Raw genomic sequence first — 26,467 nt, 5'->3', positions numbered from 1 at the left:
TTACAAATCCAGAATAGTATGCAAAATACCAATTAAAACAATTCTAAGATTTCACCTAAAGCTACGCAAATAAGGAGTACAAAAATTAGAAAAGTTAATGATAAAATGGATGTACATTTATATATTTTGATATAGTTACAAAATAAACCTACTGCTCTCAAATTTAACTTGGAACTAAGAAGAAATGACTAACCTGTCATTTTGTTTCATTTCTTTTGAGTTAGTGGTCCCATTTCTGATAATATATTCCAAGAAAGTTTAAAAAGAAAGAAAGCAGAAACAAAGGTCCAAAATATGGTAAAATACACTGACTAGGGTAGCACTCACTGGGGTAGCAAAGAATTGGAAATGAAAAGAATTTCCATTATTGACAAAATGACTGAAAAATAGTATGTTAATATAATGGAATATTATTTATAGTAAGAAATTGGGAATAGGAAGAACCATTTTGAGATAAGGGTGGGTTCTGAAGGCCTTGGTATGAAATGACAATGTTGAAAATACAAGAAGTCATCAATAAAATGTATATATGTTTGCCAAGATGTGTGTAAATGCAAACATTGATTTGACCTAGTGTTATTAATATAAATGTAAGGGGAAAAAAGGGAAAAGGACAGCAATTGAGTCACTAAACTGACTACCCTCTAAAAAGTTTAAAAAAAAATCAGCATCTGAAATGATAGGTGAAAATACACTATCTGAATGACTTTGGAAAACATCGATTAAATAACTGGGCTGGACTCTAAAATATTTATCATCCATCAGGAATCTACTTTGTTTGAATGCAGACTACAGATTCAAAGAAAGACTACCCTGAGATTACATGGACTCAAACTTGTAGTTAGAAGCTGTTGTCACTTAGTAGTAGTTAGCAATCTAAAATTTGGGATATGGAAGGAGAGCAAAGCAGCTGAGAGTTATCTTTGCCTCTACTATAACTTCACTCATTAGTATGCTGTAGTTAAATCTTATATAAAGTATTAATCTGGTTAGATATGCACTGTAAATATTATTAATGCAAAGTGGAAGAGATAGGAAAAGATCACATCAGTGAGGATAGTGACAGGTTCCATGCAGCTCCACTTACTCATCTCAGTAGATCTTGAGAATTTGGATTAAAGGAAAAATCATTTTATATCTTATCATTTCCTTCAAATATCTTTTTCTGCTTTGGCCTAAATATGATTAACTGAATTTAAAGTTCTATATTCACACTCTATGTATAGGAATTACTTTTGAAAATGTTAAAAGAATTAAAGGAATTTTACAAAGGCATGTCAGAAGTTATTCCTCCTTTTTAATTTTAGGCTAAACTCATTTTTTGTATTTATAAGTGTTGCTTCATGATAAATATACAGATGAATATCGAGATCATACACAGTTTTCATCTACTCATTTGTGTCTTTTCTAGATAGATAATTACCCCCAATCTCTATTGAGTGATTCTAGATCTCAATGAGGATCCTTGAGTATTTAATATTCACAAAATCCCAAACAATAATCCTACACTAGTTCCTCACCTTGGGATGGAGGAAATATTGTATTCTCAAAGATAATAATAATAATTATTATAATGACAATAATAGCATACAAACATTTCTATGATAATTAACATGTGCCAAACACTTTGGTAATTGTGTATAATAATTATGTCATTATAACATACTTGAAGTAGGTGCTATTATTATTATTCCCATTTTATAGAAGAGGAAACTGAGGCGGGCAAAGGTCACAGAGCCTGTAAATTTCTGAGGCTGAATTTGAATTCAAGTTTTTTGATTCTATGACCAGCATTCTATTCACTGCAACATCTAGCTACTCTGATAACACTGGACAACAATTAGCAGGTCTTCCCGAAATAGAAGGAGCAATGTTGTTATATACATAATGATTTATTACCAGCTATCTGTGAGATGATTATTTTTACCATAAAAACCAATAAAATAATCTATTAAGACATAAAATTCATCCTTAGTCTCTGAAAATTATATTCACATTGTTGAGGCTTCAAATTTTTTAGGATAGTAACAAATTGAGACAAAGTAGGGAAAGGGATAAGAATAGCAAATAGACCTATGATTTCTTTGGTATAGTAAATTTCCAGGTAAGACAGCTTCCTCTAAAAGTAAATTAACACCTTCTCTTTGAAATTCAGTGTCTTTTAAAAAATATTAGCTTTAATTCAGTTTCAATTGATCAAAGATGGGCAGAAGCAGCTACACCCAAAGAAAGAATACTGGGAGATGAATATAAACTGCTTGCATTTTTGTTTTTCTTCCCGGATTACTTATACCTTCTGAATTCAATTCTCCCTGTGCAACAAGAAAACTGTTCAGTTCTGCACACGTATATTGTATCCAGGATATACTGTAACCTATTCAACATGTAAAGGATTGCTTGCCATCTGGGGGAGGGGGTGGAGGGAGGGAGGGGAAAAATCGGAACAGAAGTGAATGCAAGGGATAATGTTGTAAAAAATTATCCTGGCATGAGTTCTATCAATAAAAAGTTATTAAAAAATATTAGCTTTTTATTTTCAAAATATATATAAAGATAAGAAATTTAGAGTATTAAAGAATAGATTGGAGCATTGAGAAATTAAGTAATTTGCACTTACACACATTTGTCACAAATGTCACAAAGTCAACATTTATCAACTGGTTTTCTTTATTATTGTTATTATTTATTTTTAAAAAATCAACATTGACTTCTGTTCCAACTTTTCCCCTCCTTCCCTCCACCCCCTCCCCTAGATTGCAACCTGTCCCATACATTTTAAACATGTTAAAGTATATGTTAAATACAATATATGCATATATATATATATTCCTACAGTTATCTTGTTGCACAAGAAAAATCAGATTTAGAAAGAAGATAAAAATGGGAAGAAAAACAAAAATGAAAGCAAAGAACAAACAGAGAGAGTGCAAATTATCAACTAGTTTTTAAGATTATATCTTAATACCACCTTTCATTTATTTAGTTATTTCATTTATTTATTTATTTACTAAATAAAATAATTTAATTATTTATACAATAAAATTTATGGCATTTACATAGTTAGAAGGCTTTTAATATATCATTAGTCTTTTCTTGATGTATTCACCTACTTTGTAAAATTTGCCATCAAGTTTTTTTCATATATTAATTTTTCATTTTGTAACCATATTCTTTTTCCTGAATGTCTTTGACAGTTAAGTTTTCGAACTAGCCTATATTGTAGCATACAGATTTTCAATCTGTATTAAATCAAGCAAATTCCCAAGAAATCAAATTATATATGTAAATACATAAGTATAAATATATGTAAACACAAATACAGATATATTAATATATACGTATGTGTATGTATATATATATATTGTGTGTGTATATATATATATATATATATATATATATATATATATATACATATATATTCACGTCAAACAAATTTTTTCACCTTTGTATTATATGGCATGGCAAAATGGTGATTTTTTTTGGCAGTATTTTTTTTTATCATTTTGGGAACATTATTAATTTTAGAACATTTCCACTTCCTAATATATTCACTATTCCCCCAATCAGAATTTCTCAGGCCACAGGCAGTAAAGAAACTCTCAAGTTTTTGTTTGCTAATTTTGTTGTTATTATTGGAGAGGACAGAAGGATATATTCTCTATATAAATCTTAAAGGCTCAACTGGATTTGTAATGATATTTTTAGAACCCTAAAAGGAAGTAAAATAAGTTTTATCAGTAAAAATTGCCTTTTCTCTCAATCCTTAGTAGCCTAATCTTTGAATTAACTTTTCCATAAGTTTGTGTTTATCTTTTTTTTTTAATTAAATGACTAATACCATGACTAGTACCTGCTCTTCTCTCTGTTCTTCCAACTTCAAAAAGTCTATTTTCTACTTTGGAGTTATCAATAAAAATCCCTTCGACTACCAGTTCCCCTTAAAGGTGTTGCTTGCCTTCTTGAAAATTAATTGTGGTGCTTTGCAGTAATAATTTGTCAGTTCTTGACATTGAATTTTATTTTCACTCTTCTTTGACCTTCAAAGGGACTAATCTTGTCTCATTATGGACCTGAGTGATCCTTTAAATACTTGACTTCCCCATCCCCATAACCATTAAAATATTTCTAACATTCATTGAAGTGGTATACATAGGCTAATTTTTTCAAGATTTTCTTCATATAGTATTTGCCCTTAAAATCACAGAATTGAAAACACACAAAAAGGGAATAATGAAACATGTGTATGGCATCAAACCCAGCATGAAACTGGCAAAGAAATAGCCTGATTGTGAGAGAAGCAGCAAAATTTGGTTTCTTCTGATAAACATAAGATGTTTGGGTCAAGTTAGTATGTACAAATACAGGACTATAGATGTCACAAAATGTGAAGATATCACAACTACTGTTTGTCCCAAGTAATTCATATGGTGCTCTCCTGCAATCAATAATCATTTGAAAGAGACTGAAAATGTATGAGTTGTGATAGAAGGAAGTCATCTGATGGAGTTGGCTCCCTTCAACAATGAGATGAACAGGCCAATTGCAATTAACTTGTGATGGAGAGAGCCATCTGCATGTAGAGAAAAGCCTGCAGGAACTGAATGCAGATCACAACATAGTATTTTTATCTTTTTTGTTGTTATTTGCTTGCTTTTTTTCTTTCTCATTTTTTTTCCTTTTTGATCTGATTTTTCTTGTGCAGCATGAAGAATGTGGAAAGATATTTAGAAGTGCATATGTTTAACCTATACTGGATTACTTGTCATCTAGGGGAGGGAGTGGAGGAAAGGAAAGGAGAAAAAAAATGGAGCACAAGGTTTTGCAAGGGTGAATGTTGAATACTGTACTTGCATATATTTTGAAAATAAAAAGCTATTACTTAAAAAAAGAAAGAATTGAAATGGCAGGCATATATTAATAAGATTATTTTTGAAGTTTTATGAAGGATAAATTACTGAGGAGAAAGATTAGAGGCAAGTAGACTGGTTAGGAAACTATGATAATACTCTAGGTGATGAGTGCCTTAAAATGAGTTTTAAGAAAGGAATGAGTTCATGATAAAAATGGGACTTGACAGATATATAAAATTTGGAGAATAGAGCTAGGGGAGGAAAGTTATTAGGGTGTGGGATGGGCATATCAAAAAAAAAAAAAAAAAAAAACTTGCTGATATAAACCAGAAACCTTGGGTTCTAATTTTTAAACTCTATCCAGATTATATAATATTTTTTTTCAGCTAAAAATTATAAAGATTGAAGAGATAAATCAATAGAATACTTTGAACTTCCTGGAAGCAAGCCACATCATAAATATACAATATCATTATTACTGAGTCTAATCCCAGGGTGAACTATGTTGGATAAACTACTTATCTTGTTAAGGGAATTTCTTCACCCAGTCCATTAGAGTACCATTTAATAAATTACCTCTTCAAATGCATTCACTCCCTGATTCAATAGAAGAATTCATTCCCATCAGATGAATAAGTCCTATAAACCAAAGCAAAACCTTTTACTCTCAGCTTATTCCAAATATGACTAATAGAACCACATACCACAAGAACTCTCTGACTGCTTCTATCAGCAAACCTAAACCACTTTGTTAAAATGTGGTCAGGTGGGAAGAGAAGGGGAAAAATAATGTTAAATATAAAATATATATTTAGATACACTTTTAATTAGACTAAAGAAAGTATTTCCCACACAACATTGCATGTAAAAATATTACTACTTAAATTTAAATTCCTCAATTCCTGCATTTCAATAACTTTATTTTAATAAAAATATTTATTTTTTCTTTTAAACATATATTCACTTTAATCATGCTACACATGAAAAAAAATAGGTCAAAAGGGAAAAATGAGAAAGAAAAAAACAAGCAAGCAAACAACAATAACTAAAAAGTTGAAAATACTATGTTGTGATCCATAGTCAGTACCCATAGTCCTCTCTCTGGATGAAGATGGCTGTATCCATCGTATCTATTGAAACTGACCTGAGTCAACTCATTATTGAAAGATGCCAAGTCCACCAAAGCTGATCATCAACATAATCTTGTTGTTACTATGTACATTTTCTCTTGGTTCTATTCCCTTCACTTGGCATCAGTTCATGTCAGTCTCTCCAGGCCTGTCTGAAATCAGACTACTGATCATTTCTTATAGAATAATAATATTCCTTTATATTACTATATCATAACTTATTCAGTCATTCCCTAAATAATGAGCATTTACTCAATTTCCAGTTCCTTGCCAGTACAAAAAGATTGCTACAAACATTTTTGTACGTGGTATTTTTTTCAATAATAAAGCTTTATAAGATGTTTATTATGTATACATAACACTATTAGGTGTGGTGTTCCTTTCTTTAATATAATATAATGGTTCTCTCTGGGAGCAGGTTTCTTGGGGAGGTTTTCTGGAGGCAGCCTTAGTTTCAGCTCAGAGTAATAATCACTCCAAATGCAACCAGCTGATAAAATCCAAACATTTATTTTCTTCTTTCTTGGGCCTGGGTAGCTTTCTTAGAGGCCTCAGGTTTCCTTGGTTCCAAGAGCTCTCATTGCTAGTCTTTTGCCTCTAACTCAACTCCGAATGTCTCCAGCCAGCAACAAGGTGAAAGTTGGAGTGAATCTGACTCCGCCTCCGAGAGTGGGCTTATGGGCTTCTGTATCTCCCAGAGTGCTCTGTGTCTGGCCCTAAGAGCTTCTTGCTTATATGAACTCTCTAAAGGTGTGAACACACGCATTGTTTCTATCAGTTCCACTTAGTACCTTGTTTCAAGTTCTGGCCCATAACATCTCCTCTTAAGATCAGATCAATCATACTAAACAATGCTAAATTAGATAATTATTGTCTCTACCAACTCTAATGAGTTAACACTTTGTAAGGATTCCAACAGTTAGGTGCTAGGAAAATTTTGTAAAAAATAAAGTCATAGAAAGTTGGTTGCTTTATGTCCATGATTTAGAGAGACATTTAATTTGGGAGATCCCTTATACCTTCTCCCCAAATACTTCCAATGCTCCATGTTTAGTGATTCTCTAAGTTCAAGTCTTTCTGAGATAACTGCCTTCTTTTGTATCTTTCTGGATCACACTAAATTTTAACTTATCCAAATTTCCTTGAATGATATTATTAAGACTTCTATCTAGATCTTGCTCTTTTTACTCCCCAACAATAAAGTTTAAAAATCTTACAGGACTCAGTACTCATGTATAACAATTTTTCATTGTATAATTACATATATACATATAAATTTTATATGTATATAAATAAAGATAAATAGATAAATATCCCATTCCTCTATTTGGAGACAAATTTTTGCTTCTAAATGAAAATAAATTAAAATATTCTATTTGAGAGTTTAGTTATCTCTCTTATATCTCATTCATCACCCTTATAATTGCATATTTGGAGACATTGTGGGATATATTATTAAAATAAGGTTCAGAATTGCAAAAGAAAACACTTGATAGCCTCATTTAAAGATATATCTATATCAATATGTGTGTATGCATAAATGTATGTTATAAATATGTATGTATATACACACAGAGAGAATAATGTTAATGGAAAAAATGAATTTTCAACTATTCATATTAGAGTTATGTAAGATTAAATGTATCTCATATTTACTAAACATTTATCAAAACAACAGTATATCTAAGATAAAATGATAGCTACTAAAAAAAAGTGAAACAATGTTTAAAACATTTCAAGAAACTTCAAAGCTATTAGAGGAAAAAAAAAGATTCAAAGAGGAAAACAAAAAAGAAAAAACAATACAGACTACAACATGATGCTTACAGAGAACTATGAGAAGGTAACTGTTATTTTCAACAGTCAAATTCAGGAAAGACTTCTTGAAAGACATGACATCTTAGCTAGACCTTGTGTAAAGGAAAACATTTAAAAAGATAAATATTGGAAAAGGGAAGAAGGGAAGAAGAAGGGAGAAAGGGAAATGCATTCCAAGTATAGTGGGAAGTGTGAATAAAGACATGGAAGTAGGAAAGGGAAGAATAAGATCAGGAACACATTCAGTAATTCAATAGGTCTGGAGAAGGATACTACAAAATTGTAAATGTTTTTTGGATCCAGACACTACAGATGCCTGAATACCTACTACAATCTTCTGGCTTAATTAAGAAGGCAATGGGTAGTTGTTATTTAAGAGAGGAATAGAGAGAGACATCATCAGAGGTGTATTTTAGGAAGATTCATCTAGTTTGGGTTTATGAACTAGGTTGACAAAGAAAAGATGGTACATACTAAAGAATATAGATAAAACACAATGACCAATGAGGATTTATATGAGGAATGCAGGCTGGTTCAACATAAGGAATTGACTATATCAATAACCAAACTAATATAAATCATATGATTATCTCAATACAGAAAAAGCATTTGACAAACTATAATAACCATTTCTAGTAAAAACACAGAGAGCATAGGAATAAATTGAGTTTTCCTTAGAATGATCAATAGCATCTATTTAAAACGAACCACAAGTATCATATATAATAGGTATAAATTAGAGACAATCCCCAAAAGATCAAGGGTGAAACAAATTTGACCACTATCACTCAATTACTTCCAATATTGTATTAGTAATGTTAGCTTTAGCAATAAGAGAAGAAAAAGAAATTAAAGGGATTAGAGTAGGTAATGAGTAAACCAAATTGTCACTCTTTGAAGATGATATGGTGATATAAGATGGCAGAGAAGGCACACACGACTTTCTAAACACCTCTCCTACCCTCACGACCAACATTATATTTAGTCTCAAAAATAGCACTTGAGTGGTAAGAAGGCTTTAAAAAATGAGTAAAAAAATTAAAAGGACAATTGATAGCTTCTATACAGAAAAAGAGCAGGTTTGCAACCCCAAGGAGACTAATAGCAAACAGTCTCCAGACAATATCCCAAAAGGAAATGTTACCTGTCCCCTTTTACATAACACTCTCCTAGAAGACCATTGAAAGTCTCAAAAGAGAGTTAGAAGAAAAATGGGGAAAGGAAAGAGTAACTTTGCAAGAAAGTAACAACTTGCTGAAATATGAATTGGAAAAAATAAAAAATTCCCAGGAAATGTAGGGAAACAGAATTTTTTAATTTGAAAAAATAAAAAAAAAAAAAGTTCAGTAAAGTAAGAATTGTGGATTGGAAAAGATAAAAGAATTCACTAGAAAGTAGGATTTATTAATTGGAAAAGACAAAGAATTCACAAGAAAGTAAGATTTGTGAATTAGAAAAAGAAAATATTTCAGGAAATAAAAAAAAATAATGAAATGGAAAAAAATCCCATAGATCAAAATAACTTATTTAAAAACTCAATTGGACATATATAAAAAGAAGTATTAAAAAAAAAAGCTAATGAAGAGAATAATTCATTAAAAATCAGAACTGAACAAATAGAAACTAATGATTCATTGAGACAGCAAGAATCAGTCAAGCAAAACCAAAAAAATGATAAATTGGAAAAAAAAACACATGAAATATCTGCCTGGAAAAATGACAGACCTGGAAAATAGATCTAGGAGAGATAATCTGAGGATTACTGGACTTTCCGAAAATTATGATGAAAAAAAAGAACCTAGAAACTATTCTACAGGAAATCATCAAAGAGAACTGTCCAGAGGTAATAGAACCAGAAGATAAAATAGGCATTGAAAGAATTCATTGAACACCTCCTGAAAAAGACCCTAAAATAAAAACACAAGGAATATTGTGGCCAAATTTCAGAACTATCAGATTAAGGAAAAAAAAAATTATAAGCAGCCAGAAAAAACAATTCAAATACTGAGGTGCCACAATAATGATCACCCAAGATCTGGCTGCCTCAACATTAAAGGATCAGAGGGCCTGGAATCTGATATTCTGAAAGGCAAAAGAACTTGGAATGCAGCCAAGAATAAACTACCCAGCCAAGCTGAGCATTTTCTTCCAGAGAAGAAGATGGACATTTAATGAAACAGATGAATTCCATTTATTTCTAAGGAAAAACCCAGAACTAAACAAAAAATTTGATCCCCAACCATAGGACTCAAGAGAAGCAGAAAAGGTAAAAGGAACTCTTGAGAATTGTATTTCTGTTTTGGATATACAAAAAGATAGATATATATTCTGATTTTACTGCTATAACATAAAAAAGAGGAAGTAGAAATGGAAAAGGGATAACGTCAAAAAAGGGGGAAAGAGGGGATAAAAAGAGGGAAACTACATCCCACAAAGAGGCAAAGAAGACTTATCATATCTGAAGGAATTTAGAGATGGGGAGGAACATTGTGTGACTCTTACTCTCATTGGAATTGGCTCAAAGAGAAAATAATTGACTTACTTGTTTTACAGAAAATCTTCTCTCACCTCATTAAAAAGGGAGAGAGGAAAAGGGAAAAGGAAAAGAATAATAAGGGAAGGGTACAAGAAAGGGGAAGAGATTCAAAGGGGGGAGGGAGGAACCCTAAAGAGGGTAAGCAGCATGATACAAGTGGGGCACATAAGATTAAAACTGGGAAATAGGGCTAGGGGGTGGCAAGTAAAAGAAAAGCATAATCTGGGGATAATAAGATGGCAGGAAACACAGAATTATTAATTTTAACCATAAATGTGAACGGGATGAACTCTCCCATAAAGAGGAGGTGGATAGTAGACTGGATCAAAAGTCAGAACCCTACAATATATTGTTTACAGGAAACACAATTAAAGCAGGGAGAGACATACAGAGTAAAGGTAAAAGCCTGGAGCAGAATCTATTATGCTTCAGGTGAAGTCAAAAAAGCAAGGATAGCCATCCTTATCTCAGATCAAGCAAAAGCAAAAATTGATCTAATCAAAAGAGATAAGGAAGGAAACTATATCTTGCTAAAGGGTAGCATAGACAACGAAGCAATATCAATACTAAACATATTTGCACCAAGTGGTGTAGCATCTAACTTCCTAAAGGAGAAGTTAAGAGAGTTGCAAGAAGAAATAGACAGTAAAACTGTAATAGTGGGAGATTTCAACCTTGCACTCTCAGAATTAGATAAATTGAACCACAAAACAAATAAGAAAGAAGTCAAAGAGGTAAATATAATATTAGAAAAAATGGATATGATAGATCTTTGGAGAAAACTGAATGGAGACAGAAAGGAATATACTTTCTTCTCAGCAGTTCATGGAACCTATACAAAAATAGACCATATATTAGGACATAAAGACCTCAAAATTAAATGCAGGAAGGCAGAAATAGTAAATGCTTTCTTTTCAGATTACAATGCAATAAAAACTACATTCAACAAAAAGTTAAGGGTAAATAGACTAAAAAGTAATTGGAAACTAAATAATCTCATCTTAAAGAATGATTGGGTGAAACAGCAAATTATAGATACAATTAATAATTTCACTCAAGATAATGACAATGATGAGACATCATATCAAAATTTGTGGGATGCAGCCAAAGCAGTAATAAGAGGACATTTTATATCCTTAGAGGCTTACTTGAATAAAATAATGAAAGAGAAGATCAATTAATTGGGCTTGCAACTAAAAAAGCTAGAAAAAGACCAAATTAAAACCCCCCAATCAAATACTAAATTTGAAATTCTAAAATTAAAAGGAGAATTTAATAATATTGAAAGTAAAAAAAAAACTATTGAACTAATAAAACTAAGAGTTGGTTCTATGAAAAAAACAACAAAATAGATAAGCCTTTGGTAAATCTGATAGAAAAAGAAGAGATAAAAATCAAATTAGTAGTCTTAAAAATGAAAAGGGAGAACTTTCCACCAATGAAGAAGAAATTAGAGAAATAATAAGGAGTTACTTTGCCCAACTTTATGCCAATAAATTTGATAACCTAAGTGAAATGGATGCCTATCTCCAAAAATATAGGCTTCCCAAATTAACTGAGGAGGAAGTAAATTGCTTGAATAGTCCCATTTCAGAAAAGGAAATAGAACAAGCTATTAATCAACTCCCTAAGCAAAAATCCTGGGGATTTTTTCCCCAGGACCAGATGGATTTACATGTGAATTCTACCAAACATTTAAAGAACAATTGGCCCCAATGCTATATAAATTATTTGATAAAATAGAGAATGAAGGAGTCCTACCAAATTTCTTTTATGACACAGATATGGTACTGATACCTAAACCAGGTAGATTGAAAACAGAGAAAGAAAATTATAGACCAATCTCCATAATGAATATTGATGCTAAAATCTTAAATAAGATATTAGCAAAAAGACTACAGAAAATCATCCCCAGGATAATACACTATGATCAAGTAGGATTAATACCAGGAATGCAGGGTTGTTTCAATATTAGGAAAATTATCAGTATAATTGGCCATATTAATAACCAAATTAACAAAAACATGTGATCATCTCAATAGATGCAGAAAAAGCATTTGATGAAATCCAACATCCATTGCTATTAAAAACACCTGAAGGTATAGGAATAAATGGACTTTTCCTTAAAATAATCTGCAGCATCTATTTAAAACCATCAGTAAGCATCATATGTGGGGAAAAACTGCAACCATTCCTAATAAGATCAGGAGTGAAACAAGGTTGCCCACTATCACCGTTACTATTCAATATTGTATTAGAAATGCTTGCTTTGGCAATAAGAGTTGAGAAAGAGATTAAAGGAATTAGAGTAGGCAATGAGGAAACCAAATTATCACTCTTTGCTGATGATATGATGGTATACTTAGAGAAACCCAGAGAAACTACTAAAAAGTTATTAGAAATAATCCACAACTTTAGCAAAATTGCAGGATACAAAATAAACCCAAATAAATCATCAGCATTCTTATATATCACCAACAAAATCCAACAATCAGAGTTACAAAGAGAAATTCCATTTAAAGTAACTACTGATAGTATAAAATACTTAGGAATCTATCTGCCAAGGGAAAATCAAAAACTTTATGAGCAAAACTACAAAACACTTTTCACACAAATTAAGTCTGATCTAACCAATTGGATAGGGCAAGCAAATATAATAAAGATGGCAATACTACCTAAACTAATCTATTTGTTTAGCTCCCATAAAACCATTTTAATGACCTAGAAAAAATAACAACAAAGTTCATATGGAAAAACAAAAGGTCAAGAATTTCAAGGGAATTAATGAAAAAAAAAATCAAATGAAGGTGGCTTACCTGTACCATATCTAAAATTATATTATAAAGCAGCAGTTACCAAAACCATTTGGCATTGGCTAAGGAATAGATTAGTTGACCAGTGGAACAGGTTAGGTTCAAAGGACAAAACAGTCAATAACTATAGCAATCTAGGGTTTGACAAACTCAGAGACCCCAGCCTTTGGGATAAGAACTTACTGTTTGACAAAAATTGCTGGGAAAATTGGAAACTAGTATGGCAGAAACAATTAGCACCGTATACCAAGATAAGGTCAAAATGGGTTCATGACCTAGGCACAAAGAATAAGATTATAAATAAATTAGAGGAACACAGGATAGTTTACCTCTCAGACCTGTGGAAGAGGAAGGAATTTATGACCAAAGAAGAACTAGAGATCATTACTGATCACAAAATAGAAAATTTTGATTATATCAAATTTAAAAGTTTTTGTACAAACAAAATGAATGAAGACAAGATTAGAAGGGAAGCAATAAACTGGGGAAATATTTTTACAGTCAAAGGTTCTGATAAAGGACTCATTCCAAAATATATAGAGAATTGCCTCTAATTTATAAGAAATCAAGCCATTCTCCAATTGATAAATGGTCAAAGGATATATGAGCAGACAATTCTCAGACATTGTTGGTGGAACTATGAACAGATCCAACCATTCTGGAGAGCAATTTGGAACTATGCTCAAAAAGTTATCAAACTATGCATACCTTTTGATCCAGCAGTGTTACTACTGGGCTTATATCCCAAAGAGATCATAAAGAAGGGAAAGGGACCTGTATGTGCACGAATGTTTGTGGCAGCCTTCTTTGTAGTAGCCAGAAACTGGAAACTGAGTAGATGCCCATCATTTGGAGAATGGCTGAACAAATTGTGGTATATGAATATTATGGAATATTATTGTTCGGTAAGAAGTGACCAACAAGATGATTTCAGAAAGGCCTAGAGAGACTTACACGAACTGATGCTGAGTGAAATGAGCAGGGCCAGGAGATCATTATATACTTCAACAACAATACTACATGATGATCAATTCTGATGGACCTGGCCTACTTCAGTAATGAGATGAACCAAATCACTTCCAATGGAGCAGTAATGAACTGAACCAGCTACACCCAGTGGCAGAACTCTGAGAGATGACTAAGAACCATTACATTGAATTCCCAATCCCTATATTTTTGCCTGCCAGCATTTTGGATTTCCTACACAGGCTAATTGTACAATATTTCAGAGTCTGATTCTTTTTGTACAGCAAAATAATGGTTTGGTCATATATACTTATTTTGTATTTAATTTATACTTTAATATATTTAACATCTATTGGTCATCCTGCTATCTAGGGGAGGGGGTGGGGAAAGGGGAAAAATTGGAACAAAAGGTTTGGCAATTGTCAATGCTATAAAATTACCCATGTATATAACTTGTAAAGAAAAAGCTATTTAAAAAATAATTCACAACTTTAGAAAAGCTTCAGGATATAAAACAAATCCACATAAAAATCAGCATATCTATATGTTAGCAACAAAGTTCAGCAGCAAGAAATACAAAGAGAAATTCCATTTAAAATCATTTTAGATCATATAAAATATGTGGAAGTGTACCTGTCAAGATAAACTGTATAAATTATATGATATAAAATACTTGCTATACAGATAAAATCAGATCTAATTAATTGGAAGAATATCCAGTACTCAAGGGTCAGCTGAACTAATATAATAAAAATGACAATATTACATAATTAATTTATTAATTCAATGCCATACCAATCAAACTTCCAAGAAATCATTTAACACAACTAGAAAAAGTAACAAAGTTCATCTGGAAGAACAAAAGGTCAAGAATTTCAAGGGAATTAATAAAAAATGCAAATGAGGTGGCCTAGCTATACTAGATCTAAACTATATTATCAAGCAGTGGTCATCAAAACCACTTGGTATTGTCAAAGAAATAGAGTAGTTGATCAGAGGAATAGGTTAGGATCACAAGACACAATAGTCAGTGACTATAGTAATCTAATGTTTGATAAGCCCAAAGACCCCAGCTTCTGGGATGAGAACTCACTATTTGACAAAAAACAGCTGGGAAAATTGGAAACTAGTATGGCAGAAACTAGGTATTGACCACCACCTAACACCTTATACCAAGATAAGGTTGAAATAGGTTCATGAAGGGTGGTATATCATGTAGATGTGTGAAAAAGGAAGAGATTTGTGGTGAAAGAAAGACTAGAGTACATTATGAAATGTAAAAGGGATAATTTTGATTCTATTAAGTTTAAAAGTTTTTAATTAAACAAAAACAAAGCAGACAAGATCCGAAGAGAAGCAGAAAACTGGGGGAAATTTACACCCCAGGGTTCTGAAAAGGCCTCATTTCTAAATATATGGAGTATTGACCCAAATTTATAAGAATAGAAGCCATCCTCTAATTGGTAAATGGTTCAAGAATATAAACAGACAAGTTTCAAATGAAGAAATTAAAACCATTTCTAGTCCCATAAAAAATGTTATAAATCATTATTGATCAAGTAATGCAAATATAGTATAATAATTTAATTTTAATGAATACATGTGCAGAGATAATTTTCAACACTCACCTTACAAATCCTTGTGTTCCAAATTTTTCCCTCCCTTCTTCCCACTCCTCCCCTAGATGGCAAGTAATTCAATATATATTAAACATATTCAATTCTTCTATATATATTTACACAATTATCATGCTGCACATGAAAATCAGATCAAAAAGGGAAAAAATGAGAAAGAAAACAAAATGCAAGCAAACAGTAATCAAAAGAGTGAAAATGTTATGTCCCCATTATCATCTCTCTGAGTATAGATGGATCTCTTTATCACAATCATTGGAACTGGCCTTCATTGTTGAAAAGAGCCTTTTTTTACATTGCCCATGTGGGTCCCTTTTCCTCCTTTATGATCTCTTTGGGTTACAGACCCAGTAGAGATACTGTTGGATCAAAGGATATGCACAGTTTGTTATCCCTTTGGGCAGAGTTCCATATTGGAACTCCATAATGATTGAATCAGTTCACAATTCCACCAATTATGTATTAGTTTCCAACTTTTCCAACATTGATCATAATCTTTTCCTATCATCATAGCCAATCTGAGAGGTGTGTAGTAGTACTTTAGAGTTATCTTAATTTGCATTTCTCTAATTAATAGTGATTTAGAGAACCTTTTCATATGACTAGAAATGGTTTCAATTTCTTCATCTGAAAATTGTCTGTTCATATCTTTTGACCATTTATCAATTGGAGAATGGCTTGAATTCTTATAAATTTGAGTCAATACTTTATATATTTTAGAAATGAGACCTTTTTCTTAATTTTTGAATATAAAAAATTTCCCCAGTTTATTGCTTTCCTTCTCACCTTGTCTGCTTTGGTTCCATTTGTAAATTAAAATTATCCATTTTCCATTCTATAATGTACTCCAATTCTTCTTTGACCACAAATTCCTTCCTTCCACAGTTCTGAGAGCTGGCCTATTCTTTGTTCTTCTTATTTGCTTATAATATCACTCTTTATGTCCAAATCATGAACTCATTTTGACCTTATCTTGGTAATAGGTGTTTGGCATGGGTCAGTTCTGCTATATTAATTTCCAATTTTTCCAACAATTTTTTTCAAATAGTAAGTTCTTATACCTGAATCTGGGGTCCTTGGGTTTATCAGACACTAGACTACTATAGCCATTAACTGTTGTGTCTCACCTATTTCATTGATCAACTACTCTATTTCTTAGCCAATACCCAGTGGTTTTGATAACTACTTTATCATATAGTTTTAGGTCTGGTACAGCTATGGTATATTCATTTACATTTTTCATTAATTCTCATGAAATTCTTGACCTTTTGTTCTTCCAGAAGAACTTTGTTATTTTTTCTAGCTCTGTAAAGTAATTTCTTGGAAGTTTGATTGGTATGGCACTGAATAATTAGATTAATTTAGGTAGTATTTTCATTTTTATTATTAGTGTATCCATGAGCACTTGATATTTTTCCAGTTGATTAGATCTGATTTTATTTATGTGGAAAGTGTTCAGTAATTGTGTTCATACAGTTCATAAAGTTTATCTTGGCAGGTAGACTCCCAAATATTTTATATAATCTACATTTATTTTAATGGAATTTTCCTTTGTATTTCTAGTAGCTGGAATTTATTGGTAATATTAAAATTCTGATGATTTATGGGGATTTATTTTGTATCCTGCAACTTTGCCAAAGCTGTGAATTGTTTCTAGTAGGTTTTTAGTTCATTCTCTAGGATTCTCTAATTATATCATCTTGTCATCTGCAAAGAATGATAATTTGGTTTACTGATTACCTGCTCTAATTCCTTTAATTTCCTTTTCTTCTCTTATTATTAAATCTAACATTTTAAATACAATATTGAATAGTAATAGTGATTGTGGGAAACCTTGTTTCACCCCTAGTCTATTTGGAATGGTTCTAATTTATCCCCATTATATATGATGCTTGCTGATGTGTCTTTGAATAGATACTATTGGTCATTTTAAGGAAAACTCCATTTATTCCTATATTCTCTTGTGTTTTTTAATAGGAATGGGTGTTGGATTTTGTCAACTGCTTTTTCTGCATCTATTAAAATAATCATATAGTTTTTGCTAGTTTGGTTACTGATGTAGCCAATTATGATAATAGTTTTCTGTTGGAATGTTTACAAACTGCTAACTCATTAGAGTTGATAGATTATTGATCTGATCTTACAAGAAGTTGTTTTGGGCCAGAACCTGAAATAAGATACTAAGTAGAACTAATTGATACTTTTACTCATTGGAGTTCACAAGTATGAGAGATTCACAAAGTTACCTGTGTAACTTTGTGAATTCACACCTCCCTTAAAGCTCTTAGGGCCAGAGAGCACTATGGGAGAAAACCCATAATCCCCCTCTCTCATATCCCACAATTCCTTTCTCTTGCATAAAAGAAACAGACAGAGGCTCTTGGACAGATTTCAGCGGAGTTATATGAAGAGTGGAGCTGGATTGAAGGCTGAAGAAAGCAAGGCAGAAGCAAAGGACAAAACTGCAAGAACTCTCAGAACCAAGCAGAGAGATAGGCCTCAACTAACCAGGCTATTTTGGAAGGAGAAAATAAACGTTTGTATTTTTACCAGCTGGCTGCCTTTGAGGAATTATTGATCTGAACTGATACTAAGGCTACCTCCAAGAAAACTTCCCCCGAGAAACCTACCCTCTCCCCCAGGAGAACCATAACCGCTTATTATATATTTAAAAGAAGAAAAAGAAACACCACAGTTTTCCTGAGAGTGAATCAGCTCTTAATTCCTGCTATAAATCCTACTTAGTCATGGAGTATTATCCTGGAGATAGCTTTTTGTAATCTCTTTCCTAATATTCTATATGAGTTTTTTCATCAGAGTGAATGCTCTTTGGTTGGAGAATAGTTGAAAAAGTTATGGTATATGAATGTTATGGAATATTATTATTTCTATAGGAAATGATCAGCAGGATGTTTTCAGAGAGACTTACATGAACTGGTACTAACTGATTCTGCTCATGTCTGCCCTTTTCAACAATGAGATGATTCAGGCTCTTTCCAATGGTCTTGTGATGAATAGAGTCATCTGTACCCAGAGATAGGATTGGGGCAAGTGGCAATTGAGTATTGATCACATATTATTTTCACTCTTTCAGTTGTTGTTTGCTTGTTTTTTTGTTTTCTTTCTCATTTTTTTCCTTTTTGATCTGATTTTTCTTTTGCAGCATGATAATTGTGGAAATATATTTAGAAGGATTGCACATGTTTAGCCTGTATTGGACAACTTGCCATCTAGGATAGGGGAGAGAAGCAAAGGAAGGAAAATTTTGGAACACAAAGTTTTGCAAGGTTGATTGTTGAAAATCATCCATATATATGTTTTGAAAATAAAAAGCTTTAATAAAATGCAAAAATGAAACAAATGAATAAAAAAGCAAAAAAAAAAAATCCATCAATATTCATTAGGGAAATTGGTCTATAATTTTCTTTCACTGCTTTGATCCTACCTGTTGCATCATGCTTGTTTCATAAAAAAGAATTTGGTAGGATTATTTCTTTCCTTTTTTTCCAAATAATTTGCATAATATTGGAATTATTTTTTAAAAAGTTTAGTATAATTCATATGTAAATTCATGTGGTCCTGTAGATTTTTTATTAGGGAGTTAATACCTTATTCATTTTTTTGGTCTAAAAATGGGACTATTTAAGTAATTTATTTCCTTCTCTGTTAATCTGGGCAAATATATATATATATATTTTTTCTAAGTATTCATTATTTCATTTAGATTACCAGACTTATTGAAATATGGTTGGGCAAAATAGTTGCTAATTATTGCTCTAAATTCCTCTTCATGAGTGGAAATACACCCTTTTCATTTTTGATACTATCAATTTGATTTTCTTTCCTTTTTCTAATCAAATTAACTAGTTTGTTTATCTAGTTTGTTGGATTTTCATAAAACCAACTCAGTTTTGTTTATTAGTTCAATCATTTTTTAACCTTTTATTTTTAGAATTTCACATTTGATATTAATTGGGAGTTTTTAATTTGTTCTTTTTCTAGCTTTTTTAGTTGCATGTCCAATTCATTGATCTTCTCTTTCACTATTTTATGCAAGTAAGCACCCAGAATTGTTAAACTTCCCTTAAGAACTGCTTTGGCATTCCATAAAATTTATGTTGTCTCATTATTGTCATTCTCTTGAATGAAATTATTGATTGTGTCTATGATTTGTTGTTTCTCTTAATTATGCTTTAGGATTTGATTATTTAGTTTCCAATTACTTTTTTGTCTATTTTCCCCAGGCCCATTATTATATGTAATTTTTTGCATCATGATCTGAAAATGATTCATTTACTGTTTCTGCCTTCTTTCATTTAATTCTGTGTTTTTTATGCCTTAATATATATTCAATTTTTATGTAGATTACAAGTAACAACAAGATAAAAAGCCTCTTATTTTCTGTCTCCATTAAATTTTCTCCAAAGGTCTATCATACCTAAGTTTTCTAAAATTCTATTTACCTCAACTTCTTTCTTATTTAATCTGTAGTTTGATTTACTTAGTTCTTAAGGAGCAAGTTTGAGATCTCCCACTAGTATAGTTTTGCTGTCTAATTCTTCTTTTAACTCTCTTAACTTCTTATCTAGGAATTCGGATAATATACCACTTGATGTATATATGCTTAGTATTGATATTTCTTCATTTTCTATGGTACCATTTAGCATGATGCAATTTCCTTCCTTATCTCTTTTAATTAGATCTTTTTTTTTTTTTTTTTTTTTTTTTTTGCTCAATCTGAGATCAGGATTGCTATCCCTACTTTTTTTTTAACCCTTTTATCTTTATTCTATATGTATTATTCTGCTTTAAATATGTTTCTCATAAACAGCATATTGTAAGATTCTGGCATTTTGTCCAGTCTGCTATCCACTTCTACTTTATGGGAAAGTTCAGCCTATTCACATTCACAGTTAAAATTACTAACACTGCATTGCTCATCATCTTATTTTCCCCAATTTATAGGTTTCTCTTACCTTTCTCCCTTTCCTTCCTCCCCAGTATTTTGCTTCGGACCACCATCTCTTTGAAACAGCCCTCTCTTTTTATAACCCCTTCCACTTTCTTTTCCCTTTCCCCTTCTACTTCAATTCTCCTTTCTATTAGCCTTTCCCTTTCCTTTCCCCTTTCCCCTTCTATTTCCCTACAGGTTGAGAAAAGATTTATGTGAAGCTAAATATGTCTGCTATTTTCTCTTTGAGCCAATTCTGATAAGAATAAGATTCACACAATGTTCATTCCCCCTCTCTCCTTTCCCTCAATTGTAATAATTCTTTTTTGCCTCTTCTTGGGATATAATTTATCCCATTTTTAATCCATTTTACACCTCTTCCAGTACAATCCCTTCTCTATCTCTAATTTCTTTTTTATATCATCACAATTAAATCAAATTATACCTCCATTAAGTATATCCATAACAGAGATAGAGTTTTCAAGTGTTCAATATATAATCTTCGCATATAGGGATGTAAGCTTTTTAACTTTAAAAGAAAGTTTTTTTCTTTCCTTTTTATCTTTTCATGCTTCTATTTATTTCTGTATTTGAATATCAAAATTTCTGTTCAGCTCTGGTCTTTTCATCAGAAAGAAATAAAATACACCTGTTTCATTGAATGTCCATCTTTTCCCCTGAAAGATAATGCTTAATTTTGTTGAATAGTTGATTCTTGGCTGCAATCCAAGTTCTTTTGCTTTTTGGAATATCAGATTTCAGGCTCTTCAATCCTTTAAAGTGGAAGCTGCTGGTTAATCCTGATTATGATTTCTCAATATTTGAATTGTTTTCTTCTGGCTGCTTGCAATATTTTCTCCTTGATCTGAAAATTCTGAAAGTTAGCTACAATATTCCTTGGAGTTTTCATTTTGATGTCTCTTTAAAGAGGTGGTTAGTAAATTATTTCAGTGGCTATATAACCCTCTGATTCTAGGACATCAGGGCAATTTTCCTTGATGATTTCCTGAAAAATGATGTCTAGCCTCTTTTTTTTCCATAATGGTTTTCGGGTACTCCAATAATTCTTAGATTGTTTCTCCTGGATCTTTTTTGCCATATCAGCTGTTTTTACAGTGAGGTATTGCACATTTTCTTCTATTTTTTTTCTTTTTAAAAAAAAATTGTTTGCTTCTTGATATCTCATTAAATGATTCACTTCCATTTATTCAATTCTGTTACACTCCAAATATTTGTGGGTTCTGTTATTCTAAAATGAGGTTAGAGACTTGATATGGTATTGATCTGAGCGATGCCAGGAAGAATTTGGATAAAAACCTGTCTACTCTCCACCGTCTTGGCTTCATCCTCCTACCTGATAGGACTTTTCTTGTGCAGCATGATAATTGTGGAAATGTGTATAGAAGATTTGTACATGTTTAATTTATATTGCATTACATGTGATGTAGGTGACAGTTGGGGGGAAAAGGAAGAAAAACATTGGAACAAGGTTTTGCAAGGATGAATGTTGAAAACATCTTTGCATATATTTTGAAAATAAAAAAGTATTACTTTAAAAAAGGAACTATGTATTTAATGCAACAATTTTCATTTAATAATACTTGACTTAAACCAAAATTTCTAGTCTCTTAAAGATAAAAGAAGATTCTCATGTTATTTTTAAATTGGCATTCCAATTATTTGTATATCTAAATTGGAGTTCCACATTACACCTTTTATTTTGATCCAAACCAGTAGACTCATTTATTGATCATGAGATTTTATTAAATGATAATGCTTATTTTTGCAACTTTTCCTTTTAAAAATTAATTGACTGCCTGATGTTATAAAGTACATAATACTGTTATTAGTCAGTGAGATTACTGAGAGATAGTATTTATTGCATGTTGAACGAAGAGCTGGCTGTGGATCCTAATGTTTGTGTTAATGTATTTCTTTTGACATCAGCTTATTATATGACACTAGGCAAAGTTCTTGACCTCCCAGTGAATCATGATTTATAGCTAGCTAAATAATTCATTAGATACTTACTACATGTTGGGCATTGAGTTTAGGCATTGCACTAAGGTAGGGGTGATTCCTGCAACTATGAGCAAGCAAAATAGTACCTAAATTCAAAGAAAACACAATTTAATGGGTGAAGACTAAATGTAAAAGGGATTGAAGATTTCTATATGTTGCAGTGAAGGTGCCAACCTACATCTGGAAAAGTTTCCTTATCCAGGAGTCCTCTGTAGTAATAAAATTACAGAAAATACATTCCCTATTCTCTTTAATAAGTATTACATTGAAGTATGCTCCACTAAATTCTGACTTTGATTTCTCATTTTGCTATAAAAATGATCCTTGATTCTTGAATTCTATGTCAGCAAAATGCAAGCTCCAGTAGGTCCTATCATGTTGGAAAGATTCAAGAATAAATCTACTGAAGGCTTGTAACTTAGAAGTTCCCAGAGAAGTTGAGAGAATCTTAATATCAGAAATTGACTACTGAGTTAGGGCATTTTCTCAGAATGTTTGATTTAGCTACAGAATAACAAATATGCTTTGGATGTTAAAGAAAAACTCTTATCCATTTAAATAAAGAATTTTGATGGAATGTAACTGATAGAATTCAAGAGTTTAAATTCCTAAGTGTTAAAAGCTGAGAGCTTAACTAATGTGATCTAAACTTAATTATGTCTTCATATTTCAATTATTTCATGAACATCATTATTTGTTGAATTCCACAAAAATTAAGAGTATTATATTATGTTCTTTATGTTAAATACAAAATAAATATTCTGCCTCATTTATTGATTAAAAAAAATCGTGTATTCTTACTGTCTTTCTTTTTACTGAAATAAACACATGCATATCTTATATTTATGCAATGCTTTAATGTATAAAAATACTTTCCTCATGACAACCATGAATCATAAATGGTGGATGCTTTATTACCCCATTTTACAAAGAAACTGAGACATGAAGAGGTATAGTGATTTGGCCAGTCAATTTTTTAGTAAATATCAGATGTGACATTTGAACTAAGGTACTAAACCTCCAAAACTAATAATGCTGATTCTAATTTTTCAACTTCCAACTCCATGTAGGTTTAGGCTACATTTCTAAAAACAGACTAGCAAGTACATGGCCATTCTTTAAAATTAATGGAGTACTTATTTAAGCAATTACAAGATTTTATCTTGATGGAGCCCTTGATTCACCTCAATGACCAAACATTTTACTTAATCAGGTCAGGCACCTAATTGACTTAAAAACAAGTTAACACATAATTTAATTCTTTTTTTTCTGATAAAACAATGTAAAAACCCAAATATTTGTGAATGTCAGGATGGGGTAATTCCCTTCAACATCCTACATCTCAACATATTTATGACAGCAAATAGTTGAAATAACTATAGGACTTTAAGCTCTATTCAATATTTTGTATATATTTTCCCATTTTATCTTCACTACTAGCCTGCAAAGTAAATCTAAGATATTATTCCAATTACACAAATGAATAAACTGAGGCTAAGAGATATCATTTTGATTATTGAGGTTGATGTGAGAACAGGGTCTACACAGGTTTTAATGGATCATATCCCAGTTATCTATAAAACTTTTTATAGCAAAACATCAATACATCTAAGCCATATAGAACAACATGTTCAATTTCCCCATAATATTCCCAAGAGGGAACATCATTCTTGATGTTTATTCCTCAGTACTATTTGTTTAAAAAAGTAAATCAGCCTTGCCTCTATCTTTCCCTAACCTGGACAATTTCAAATTAAATTTGAGAAGAAATATGAGAGAGATTACATATCCATTATGCTCATTCTCTTTAAAATATTCTCATTCTATGTGAGTACACTACAAAATCAGTTTCAGTATGGGATTACATACTGTGGCATTTCTGATTATCAGTTCTATTGCTTTGATTCTCCAACTTATTTTGTCATTGAACTTTGATGGAGAATAATTTAATTAGCTGTCAGGCTCACACATTTTAAACTACTGACACAAGCTTTTCCACTTTAGTATTTACATGAAATCATTCTTTAAAATGAATATTAGGGATTTTAACTTGAAAGGACTTGATTACTAAAATTTTTTTAATTCTAAAATTATATGTGTTTATTTCAGTAAGAATTTAGTACAATGCATAAGGCTGACTTAGGGCTAACATTTTTTAAAGTATAATTTGCAATATCTTACTTTAAAAATAATTATTGATCCATGATAATGGTGAAAATATGATTGAATACTCTTGTTAACCCAGAATTAACATTTTTTCATAGTATGTGGATTATCCATCTGCAAAGAATTAGAGTACTGTATACATTAATACTAAAAGTAGCTAGGGCAAGATGTACATAAATGGGATAAAAATTAAAGGTAGGAAAACATTATACACAAAATTGCAATACAAATAAAATTAACAGCTACAAAACAATTAAAATTAAAATTCAAAATTATTTTAAAAACAGCTTCCCCAGAAGAAAAAAAAGAAGACAATTCCCCTCACTCATCTACAAATAATAGGAGTATAAAGGTGTGAAATATTACATTTTCAATGTATGAATCAATTTTACTGTGTTTTTGAAAATAATCAGGGAAAGCATAGAACTATGGTACAGGAAAAAGATATATAATGTATAGAGACAAAAGTATCATTGAAAATTTATTCTTAAAAAGCAAATTATCCAAGATTTTATTGAGATCCTCAAGGTATTTTGAGTTTATACTACACTTCAAAATCTTTATTATGAACAAGTTATCATGGTATATTATAGAAGGCATAGGATATTTGGGTAGACAAAGTAACCTTATAATTACACATTCCTTAAAACTAATTATTTGTTAAAAACATGTAGGAACGCAATTGGTAAATTTTTGTTTGAATCCACGATAATTGTTCTTTATGCTTTTTAAATTTGCCTATGTCTATCTGGTTGCAAAATAAATTTTACAAGATATTTTATTTGTTTTTTTAGTTACTTAGACATTATTGATCTCAAAGAAATCCCAACATGTGACCAACAATTCTTAAGTTCCTATACTTCAATAATTAATTGAAAATTGATAAGGAAGATATGACTAGAATGTGCCTCTAGTATATAAAAATATGGGGCACTTGTGCCAGAGTATCAGTGAATTCAATTTCAATATAATTCAATACCAACTCAAAAATGAAGGCAAATTAATTTGGAAGGACTAGAACTTAATCATAATGGAAAATAATATCTTTTCAAACAAGAATAACCAGAGAAATGGAGGATAACATAAGTGAGAAAATTGTGGAAGAGCTATCTTTGTTCAACTGGAACAATTTTCATGGAGCTGCCATATATATGTATTTGGCCCCTTCAAGGGGGATTTTTGTTTTGTTTTGTTAGGTTTTTCCATCATATAGCAATACTTTATTGGTCCCCATCATTGTAGTTGGCAGGTACTGCTGAAGATGATTGAAGACTGAATCAAGAAAAGCAATTTATTCTAGCCTGGCTTAGGAAAGCTTTGAAAATGGTGCTGCCTCTCTATTTGAAAACTTTTACAAAGCTGAAGAAATTACATAGGAAATGTGGGAATATATCTATAAGATTTTCATTGTTCAATAAGTAAAATTATACAAACTCATCTGGAACATCATAAAAAAAATAAAATAAATAAATTCAAAAAAAGAAAGAAAGAAAGAAAATGGTGCTACCTCTTTCAGAGTTTCTCCTGTGGGACTTACTGCCAATGCCCTTTTGCATGTGTTTGAATCAAAGCTAGATGGAG

The sequence above is a fragment of the Antechinus flavipes genome, chromosome 6 (genome assembly GCF_016432865.1).
Source record: "Antechinus flavipes isolate AdamAnt ecotype Samford, QLD, Australia chromosome 6, AdamAnt_v2, whole genome shotgun sequence".
In the NCBI taxonomy this organism is placed as follows: Eukaryota; Metazoa; Chordata; class Mammalia; order Dasyuromorphia; family Dasyuridae; genus Antechinus; species Antechinus flavipes.
Note: the sequence above shows the minus strand (reverse complement) of the source record.